The sequence below is a fragment of the Chinchilla lanigera genome, unplaced genomic scaffold, assembly GCF_000276665.1.
Source record: "Chinchilla lanigera isolate Chin_1 unplaced genomic scaffold, ChiLan1.0 scaffold00008, whole genome shotgun sequence".
Taxonomy (NCBI): domain Eukaryota; kingdom Metazoa; phylum Chordata; class Mammalia; order Rodentia; family Chinchillidae; genus Chinchilla; species Chinchilla lanigera.
Window position 1 is genome coordinate 3,895,299 of NW_004955409.1, and position 9,294 is coordinate 3,904,592.

At 43.6% G+C, this 9,294-nt stretch overlaps 1 protein-coding gene across 2 annotated transcripts in view; it reads right to left on the bottom strand.

Moving 5' to 3' along the window:
- The window catches only part of Usp8 (ubiquitin specific peptidase 8), a 64,288-nt gene extending 55,991 nt beyond the window's left edge, over positions 1-8,297 (bottom strand). The window contains exon 1 of one of the 2 annotated variants that reach the window (XM_005376668.2): positions 8,193-8,297. The gene's annotated coding sequence lies outside the window, so the exon portion shown is untranslated. The remainder of the gene's footprint in view (positions 1-8,192) is intronic. The other variant, XM_013510292.1, reaches the window with a different exon arrangement.
- Positions 8,298-9,294: the final 997 nt, after the last annotated feature.

The following is a 9,294-nucleotide window of genomic DNA, read 5'->3' on the forward strand; positions in this document are numbered from 1 at the left end:
CTGATAATGCCTAAAGACCGTCACAGGACCAGCTGTTTCTATTTTACTGACATCACACTGTCAAATAGTGATACTGATGCTAACATTTCCCAGCACTATTTTAATTCTTATTTCAGCCCCCACAATCGCACACATTTCTGCAGAAGTCAGACAGAGGTAAAGGAGGTATTCCTTCCTAACAAATAAGAAAGCAAAGAATATATGCCTAGCGTAAGCTCGAGGCTTAACGTGTTAAAGTTTCAATAAATCATTATGCTAATTTTACCACTAAAGAAATAGCAACATAAATTGATATAACAAGGCCAGGATGACTGAATAAATTCACAATTTCCTCACTGTAACTGCAAGAGTTAAAAGCAAAGAAAAAAGCAGCAGTAGAAGCAAAAAAGAAGAAAAAAGCAGCAAAAACAAACCTACTGATACATATTCAAGAATGTTTAATATCTATAGAAGTCAGTTTATTCAGTCTATTTGGAACAAACTAAATATATAACCCAGTAAACTCTTTTATGCTTTAAAAGGGCTTGTAAGTTAAAAAAACAAAAACCCCTAAGCATATGTAAGAAAATCTGAAGTATTCTAAATGCAAAAAATAAAATTTAAGATGCACAAACCTGATAAAGTCCAGCATTTGACAAACAGAAAGATCCAAGCAGTGCTAAACCTGAGTTAACAGAGGGAGAAAATGGAAGGTGATATATATCCTTTGACTTCTCAGCCTTCTAAAGAGTAGAGAGTAGATGAACTAGAGTGATGATTAAAAAATCTTGATTGAAAAAGTAAAAGCAAGCTGGGTTTGGTGGTGCACGCCTGTAAACTCAACACTCAGGAAGCTGAGGCAGGAGGATCGGTGTGAGTTCCAGGCCATTCTGAACTATGTCTCAAAAAGCTAAACTGGTCCTGCTGTCTTACCTTGGGCTTTGCCCTGGCCCCTGCTAAGGACTCTGGCAGCCAGGGCAGGACGCAGAGTCTGGCCTTAACCATCACTCTCCGTGTCCTCTAGACCTGCTCTTCAGGCAGCCGCAGAGCTCACAGCTGCCTCCTGGCTGTTCCCTAACTCTCACATCCTACCTCCCCTGTAAAATGCCACAGACAACTAAGTACCACTGGAATCATGTCTACAAAAACCCTAACCTATTAAGGGCTCGACCCTCTCAGATTTTATCACTGCTAAAACTTCTGATATTTCTGAGCACCTAAAAATGTAATTAATGCTTGAGGGCAGTGTTTTTAAAATCTGAGTTCCCATTATAATTTTTTTAAAATATGTAACATAGAGGAAAAAAACACCAGAGTATGTCAACCCTAGTGAGAGGTAGTGGGAACTTTAGAAGCAGACCTCATGGACACTGCCCATGAGGCACAGAAAGGACCAGACAGCTATGGGGCCCTGGTCAGTGCCCAGGCGCTCTCTCTGGCCTCCTGTCCCAACCCGACTCATCCCGTTCTTCTCCCATGGGCTTCCTCACAGTGTCACCATATGGGGCGCAGTGAGGGAGTACTATCTGGATGTCACTTCCAAACACTGAGCTAAGTAAACTGTTTTATAAAACACACAGGTTCGGGTATCTCATTACAGTAATGGAAAGCAAACTAATGCACTGTGCATTAGTGCACACAAGATCAAAATGTAAAATACGTTTCTTATTATAGGTTACAATTTTTTAAAAGAGTACATGTCTCCCCTTATAGCAATGTTCCTTCAAGTGTGCTCCAAAGATCAATACAGTAGAGGGACTATTTGCTAATAGTATGTGATAAAATAGAAGGAAGCTGTAACCAGGCAAGGTGGTGTACACCTGTAGTCCCAGCACGTGGGAGGCCAAAGCAGGACAATCCCAAGTTTGAAGTTGGTCTGGGTTAATAGCGAGTATAAGGCCAGCCTGAACTACACAGCAAGACCCTGTCTCAAAACAAATAAAAAATAAGGTTGTGACAGAATATAAATCAACCAAGCACACTGACCTTTTAGAGCACCAGGGCTTTTTCACTGCAGAAAGCACACACTGATTCACATTCTAAAGGTAAGGAAGACCTTACACAACTCAGACTGGCTACTCTGAACAGCACTGCTCTAAGAGATACAGAGGATGGGTCTTCTGATCACAAATGTCTCAGTCTAGTTACCAAGAACAAATTAATACCCATTCAATAACCCCCAAAATGAAATGTGTAGCTCAGTGGTAAAGCAGGTACTTAGCAAGTACAAGGCTCTACATTCAATCCCAGCATCAAAAATAGGAAGCAGTAGCAGCAGCTGAAAATTAACTGCTACTTTATGCACTGCGATTCTTATTACTGGGAAGTCACAGGAGGAGAAAATTCAGTTTAGTGAGGAAACACAACGCTTCCTCCAGCCCAGTGTGCTCTCCTCTCCTGTGCTGACCTTTCTTCCCCAACTCCACTTGTACTTCTCTGCCCCTGATGGTTGCAGTTTCTGGAATTCATTTCTTGGTCTGAATCCTATAGCTGCTGCTGTCTATTCTGGGCCTGTAGTTTAGGATACAGACCAAATGACAAGTATGTAGAAGTGCTAAGGTAGAGACAGAAACTGGCTCCAAAGCCAGGTTCTAAGATATGGTGAGAAAGGAGGACCTTTTAGAAGAGGAAAACACCATGAACAAATACATAAAATGACAAGTTAGTAGGAAGACAAAAAAAGAATATTCAGTGATGGCGAACTTTTACAGCTTTCAATGACAACAAACAGCCAGCTGCAGGACGTGTGCCAAGGGTTTACTATCACTGCTTTAGGAATTATTGGGAAATAATCAGAACAACAGAGTCCACTATGTCTTTGTATGTGTGGCACCTACCTCAGTCCTCACAGGCAACGTTTAATAACGGTTAGCTAACAAAAATTAAACCAGGTGAAGAGACAGCATCACATTATGCTTTGAAACTTTGGACTTTAAAACGATCCAGAATTGTTTATATTTGACTCAGCAGGCAACTAAAGCCAGGATTATTGGGAAAAATATTACTACAGGGTGGTAGACTGGGGATATGAAAATTGGACTAGAAAGAAGACAGGAAAAAGGAAATGATACCATGGAAAAGAATAACTAGAAGGCCCTGAGGAAAATGCAAAAACATGCTTTGATGCTGCATTAACCAAACGGGTGTATTTTCTCTTGCTTGCAATCCTCCCACCCTCAAAATGTGAAGAGCAGTAGCTCTGTTAAGAACAAACATGGCAGCTTCCCCCCGATGTTACACCGTGGACTGAGACAACTCTGCCGCAGGAGGCCGCTCTGTCCAGTCAGGAATGCTGAGCAGCACCCTGGCCTCTTCCCACTCGACACCAGCGGTACTCCTGCTCCAGGGATGAGAACCAAAACTCTCTGAGCATCACTGAATGCGCCCTGGGGCACAATCACCCCCAAATAAGACACCTCACAGAAAAGCAGGTAACTCAATCCTGAGCACAGAGCATCTGAAGAAAGATGGCCCATCAGATGTAAATGTGTACTCAAAAGCTGTGGAGAGACCAGATGCTAAACCTGTGTGTCAACTATTAAGGTATTAATGTTCATCTTCACTTATAATCCTTGTCGTTTGAGAGATGATAAAAGTTCAACGCAAATATTATCTAGGATTTGATTCAGAATAATTCCATTTTTAAAAATTTTATGTCATATATTTAAAAACTTCAATACTTTTTAAACACAGACATTAGTCAGATAGCCATAGTATTACACACCTGTAGTCCTAGCTACTTGAGAGGCTGAGGCAGGAGAACCGCTTGAGCCTACGAATTCTAGACCAGCTTGACAGAGACTGGTGCCTCAAAAAATATGCATAATAAAATCAATAAATACATTTTTAAAATCGATAAATCATAAGATATCATGTATACCAGTAACTAAGAATAGATCACCAAGGAAATGAGCTCTTGTTTTTCCATAGCTGACTATTTAATGGAAGGGCCCAGATTGTGCGCATGGGTGGGGGAGTAGGGGGTTAAAGAATAAAGATTCAGAAAAGGAAAATCAGAAAAAGTAATCTCATGGAAACCAAGAAAAAGAACTCCAGGGAATTTTTACAATGTTCTCAGAATGCTAAGAGGGGAAAAAAACCACAGTCAAATAACTAGGCCTAGTTCAGAAAAGTGACCATATAAACTGGCTTAAATTTGATAAACAGAGAATACTTACAAGGTGCAGTGTTGAGAGGTTTAAGGGATACAAAAAGAAGTTGTGCCTCCTAACATCCTCCAATGGGATGTTTCTACCTCATCCCAGGAAAGACAACTGCGCAATGTTAATACAAAGTACGCTGGCTGCCATAACCAGCAAATCATAACAGAATCTGTTTGTTTAAGGAGGACCACTCCTAAAAACAAACAAAACCAAAATGACTTCTACATGTTTACCCTCACCTGTAAGTTTAATCCATTTATTTTATCTGGGCCCTCATTATATTTTAATAGTTGTAAAACAGATAACCAGATTTACCAGACCATACTTACTATGATACTATGTATCAAAAGACATGGCTCTCAACTGGATGTTGTGGTGGACACCTACAACCCTAGCATTCTCGGAGGGTGAGGTAGGAAGATCACAAGTTTGAGCTCAGCCTAGTCAACTGAGCAAGACCTGTCTTCAAAAGATACGACACAGTTCTCAATCCTACCTATAAATCAGAATCACCTAGAGAATTTTAAAAATAGTTTCACTCTTAAACAGTTAAATCAGAATCGCTGATTTTTTTTTTTTAATACTAGGGACTGGCCAGGGATATAGCTCAGCAGCACAGCGCCTGCTTCGCAAGTGCAAGGTCCAGAGTTTGAGAGCTGGTACAAAGAAAAAAACTCCCCCCAAAACAAGAAACAAACAAAAAACCCTAGGGACTGAACACTTTGCACTGACCTACATCCCTAGCCCTTTTTTGTAAAAATTCTCAGATAAGGTCTTGCTAAGTCACTAAATTACCTAGGCTGGGCTCAAACTTAGGATCTTGCCTCAGCCTCCCAGAGTGCTGGGACTGCAGGCATGCATCACCACCCTGGCCACACAGCCATTTTTAAAAGTTCCCCAGGTGAATTCTAACACACAGTCAAGACAGAGCCATAATGTGGAGAACAGATGTTGCTAGAAGCAATAAAGCATGATGATGACAACTGTTTCTAGCTGAAATCAGCACCATAAACCATATATTCCACAACCTATCAAAATTATGACTAATAGCTTTTGTTTCTAAATTGTGCAACTGAAAAATTAAAATAAGGCCTCCAAGATTTCTATGCCTGCACCTTTTTCCCAGGACTATCTTATTTTGAAATTGGCATCATAATGTGTAATAATTTCATCTCACTCTAAACATGGATTTACATCACTACTGGTATCCTTCAGAGAGTTTAGTGCTATGAAAAACTAAACTGTGATGTGCTAGCCAAGAGACAGGCTTAGTTATCTCAATGACTTTATTTACTACATGTAAGTATTGTTTTACTTGATTTGGTATGGTAATAACTGTGGAATTCCAAACAAGTTTGATATTTCATCATTTACTACTAATAAATTTAGTATCATAGAAATGTAGTTTAGTTTTATTTTCTCTTTACTCATCATATGATGAACAAATTCCTTAAATTCTCCCAACAATGACACACACCACTGCCATTTCTTAGTTTACCTTCATCTGCAAAATAAAACAAAAATGACCCCTCTGCTTCCAGCTACCATATATATCAAGTGGAAAAAAAAATACAGAAAAATGCTCTGAAAATTGTAATATGCCAAGATATAAAGTTATAAGGACATTAAGAGGCGTACCTTATTCGACCTCTACTATATAAATCCAAACATGAGTCCAGTATTACTTTATCATCAAAATTATAGTAAGTTAAACATGGCTACAAATTCTTTGATATTTTTTGCCTTAAAAGGTAGGTAGGAGTTAGACTGGGCTACAGCTCAAAGCCCAGGGTTCCCTAGCATAGGAAAAAAGTAGGAGTTTATCATCTGGAGGAGGGGCTTTCTGACTGCTTTAAGCAATAAAGTATGTTGGAAATAATGTGCCAATTTCTAGGTCCACGCATTTAAGAGGCTAGGCGCTTCTACTTTCCATCCCTTCAAACATATAGTACTGAACCCCAGCAGCCACGCCGTGATGCGTCCAACCCACACACAGAGGCTATGCGGAGCATCCCAGTGCTGTCGCCCTCTGAACACCCAGCCAACAGCAAGTGCCCTCCACGCCCCTTCCCAGGGTCCAGCCCGGCTGAGCCTTCAGATAACGCCCACCTCAGCCGCTTATCTGAACACAAACGTGCGAAACTCTAACCGAGAGCCACCTAGTGAAGTCAGCCTGGACACTAAATTGTCATTTTAAGCCACTGTTTTTTGGAGTGATTTGTTATGCAACAATAAGTAACTGAGATAACGGTAACACTTCTTTTTGTTTTGTCTTTGGTGACAGGGCTTCATCATATTGCCCAGGCTGGCCTTGAATTTCTGGGCTCAACTGACTCTCTTGCTTCAGCCTCCTGAATAGCTGAGACCTCAATTATTTTTAAAATGCTTTCTTAAAGCTGGGCATGCTTTCACACTTCTGTTATCCCAGCACTCAGGAAGCTTAGACAGTTGGACTGCCATGACTTTGAAGCCAGCCTAGGTACATAGGGAGTTCACCAGCTTGAACCACACAGCCAGACCCTGTCTCAAAAAAACAAAATGAAGTATAAAAGCTTCCTTAATTATATATAATTTAACTAGCAACATATTTAAATAAACTTCTCTTTGATTTCTACAAAAAAGGGTGTATTCCCATGTAGAAAACTTCGTAATACAATACCCCACCTTTTATTTATTTATTTAGGTACCAGGAATTGAACTCAGGACCTTGTGCTTGCCAGGCAGATGCTGCACTACTGAGCTAAATCCCAGCCTACATTTTATTTTTAAAATGTCTGATGCAGATTTATTTTCCCTAAATGTCTTACTTTACCAAGCCACGTATTTTGTGGTTCCTTTCCATTACGTTCACATCAATAAACAAATGCCCATAAGGATTACAAAATTCAAGTAAATACACCTTTAAAGGAAATGCTAAAAAGACATCTTAAAACTTTTTTCTGTTAAATTAGCTTACGCACTCTTTTCTCAAAGAGTACATGTCTACGTGCAAAATCTCACTGACAGATGTGCTGTTTCCTATCACCACCTAATTTTGCACTCTGTCGCGGTAGGAATACATATTTCAGTCATATCAACATGATAAAGACATACCAGGATCCAAAACCTCCTTCCTGGCCCTCTCCTGTAATGATGGGAAACTAAGTAAACCTATCGTGAATGACATTCAACAAAGAACCATAAACAGATCGGCTTCAAGACAAATCTGCTGATCTGGCAAAGCCGCATAAACCTACAAAAGGTGAACACTTAACAGATATTATTTGGCATTTTTAATGCAGCAGGATATATACAAAGCTAAGGATGCTCTGGAGGCTCAAAAATGAGAAACATCCTTTAGGAAGACATTCCTTTCATCTGAAACAGCTCTGAACAAATACTGAATTCCCTAGGCTCCGCCACACCTCTGGGTCAGGTAAATATCCTCATTAAGTGACTTGTTCAAGGTCACGGGACAAACCAGAGGCGAGCAGCAGACCCAGGAGTGTGCTCTGCAGCTTTGGGGATACACGCTCATCACCGCAATTCAGGGTTGTGAGAACTTCCTCGGTACGCTGCGGGTGAAATTAAGTTGTCCGCGCCACAACTCTAGGACAGCAGGCGCGTCTGGGAAAAGCTGCTATTTGAGGAAGTCGGTTTTAACTCCGACGAGCTTATTAAGTCCTCGCAGCACCCCACTAGAGGGGGGCGAGCCGCAGGCACGGGGTGAGCTGCGAAATACTGGAAAGGGCCGTAGCACGGCCTGGGATTATAAACGGACACCAGAGAAGCAGAAAACGGAAGTACGAGGAGGAGGTCAAAGTCGGGTCCGAGCGTCCGGGAGAACGGAAGAGCGGGCAGGACCACCTTCAGGGGAGAAAACCACCCGGCCTCTCCGGGCAGCCCCGGGTGGGCAGCGGCCGAGCCTGGAGGGCGGCCGCGCGTCCGGGGCCGTCCCACCCTCTCCGCGGACAGGGCTGGACGCCGGTGACCAGCAGCGGGCCAAAGGACAGCGGGTCCACTGCGGACGACTTCCCCGGAAGAGGGCCCGGAGGCCGGGCCCGCACTCACCGTGCGCCGGCCGCCTCGCTAGCGCCGGCCTGAGCGCCCGAGGCCCATCGCCCACCGCCCGAGGGAGCCGCCGCAGTCGTTATCCCGACGGAAGCCAGCCGGCTCGGCCTCTTTTCCCGATTTGCATTGCGTGGCGACGCGTCGCGTCTCTAGACGTCACGGCGGGGCGGGGCTTCGTGTGGGAGCCCTGGCCCCGCCCCTCTCCCTGTGAGGCGTTCGCAGCTGGACTAAACACTTCCGGGGCGGACTGCGAAGGTGGGTCTTGCGGACCTGAGTGGAGACCGGCCGCCGATCCGTCGCCCCCAAAACCCGTGGGCTCCGCCTTTCCAGGCACAGCTGGGACTCCCTGGTGTCGCGTCGCAACTGGGGCCTTGCAGTGTCACTATCTGCGGAGTCAGAGGTCCTGGGGGGCTGGGTTACCTGGAATTGTAGGCCACCTGCGCTTTTCCAAATGTGTGTTTTTCTCTCTAGTTGGGAAATGAGAACAAACTAGAAAAAGGATTCGAATCCCCTCATATTTTGGTTGAACTTCCTCCGAACCCCAGCCTTTAGCCAAAAGAGAGCAGGCATGATCATGGAAAACACTTCATCCTCACACACGAGGTCACGTAGAAGCCCCGTCTTGTAAAAGCAAAGCGAGGGGTCTGAGCTGCGTGCTCTCCTAGAGAAGAGCGATCGCACGCTCTGGGTTTCCGTAAACGCCAAGGTGCTGAGCGTGGGGCGGCCGGCAGTGGTCACTGAGTCTTCAGCAGCCCAGGCGTCTAACGGGTGGTGGTGGTGACGTAAGAGAACTGAATGCTAGGTGGCTGCTCGGTAACTGAGAAAGAGAGCGCCCAGCCCTGCAGTGCTCCGCAGACAGTACCCCTCAGTCAGTGCGCCGTTCCTTTCCAGTACAGTGAAACGCATGCGAAAGATTACTGTATCTTTTCCTTTGCTGTCTAAGCTATGCACTATTTGTGCCCCCCAACATGTAAGACTGATAAAATAAGTAACTTGTAAGCCCCGAAACTACGGAATAAACAACCTCAGTAAACTTTTCTTAACTAAGGAAAAAATTGTCCTTTGAGGAGGGGCCTTAAGGAAGGAATCTTTTTCCCTCCAC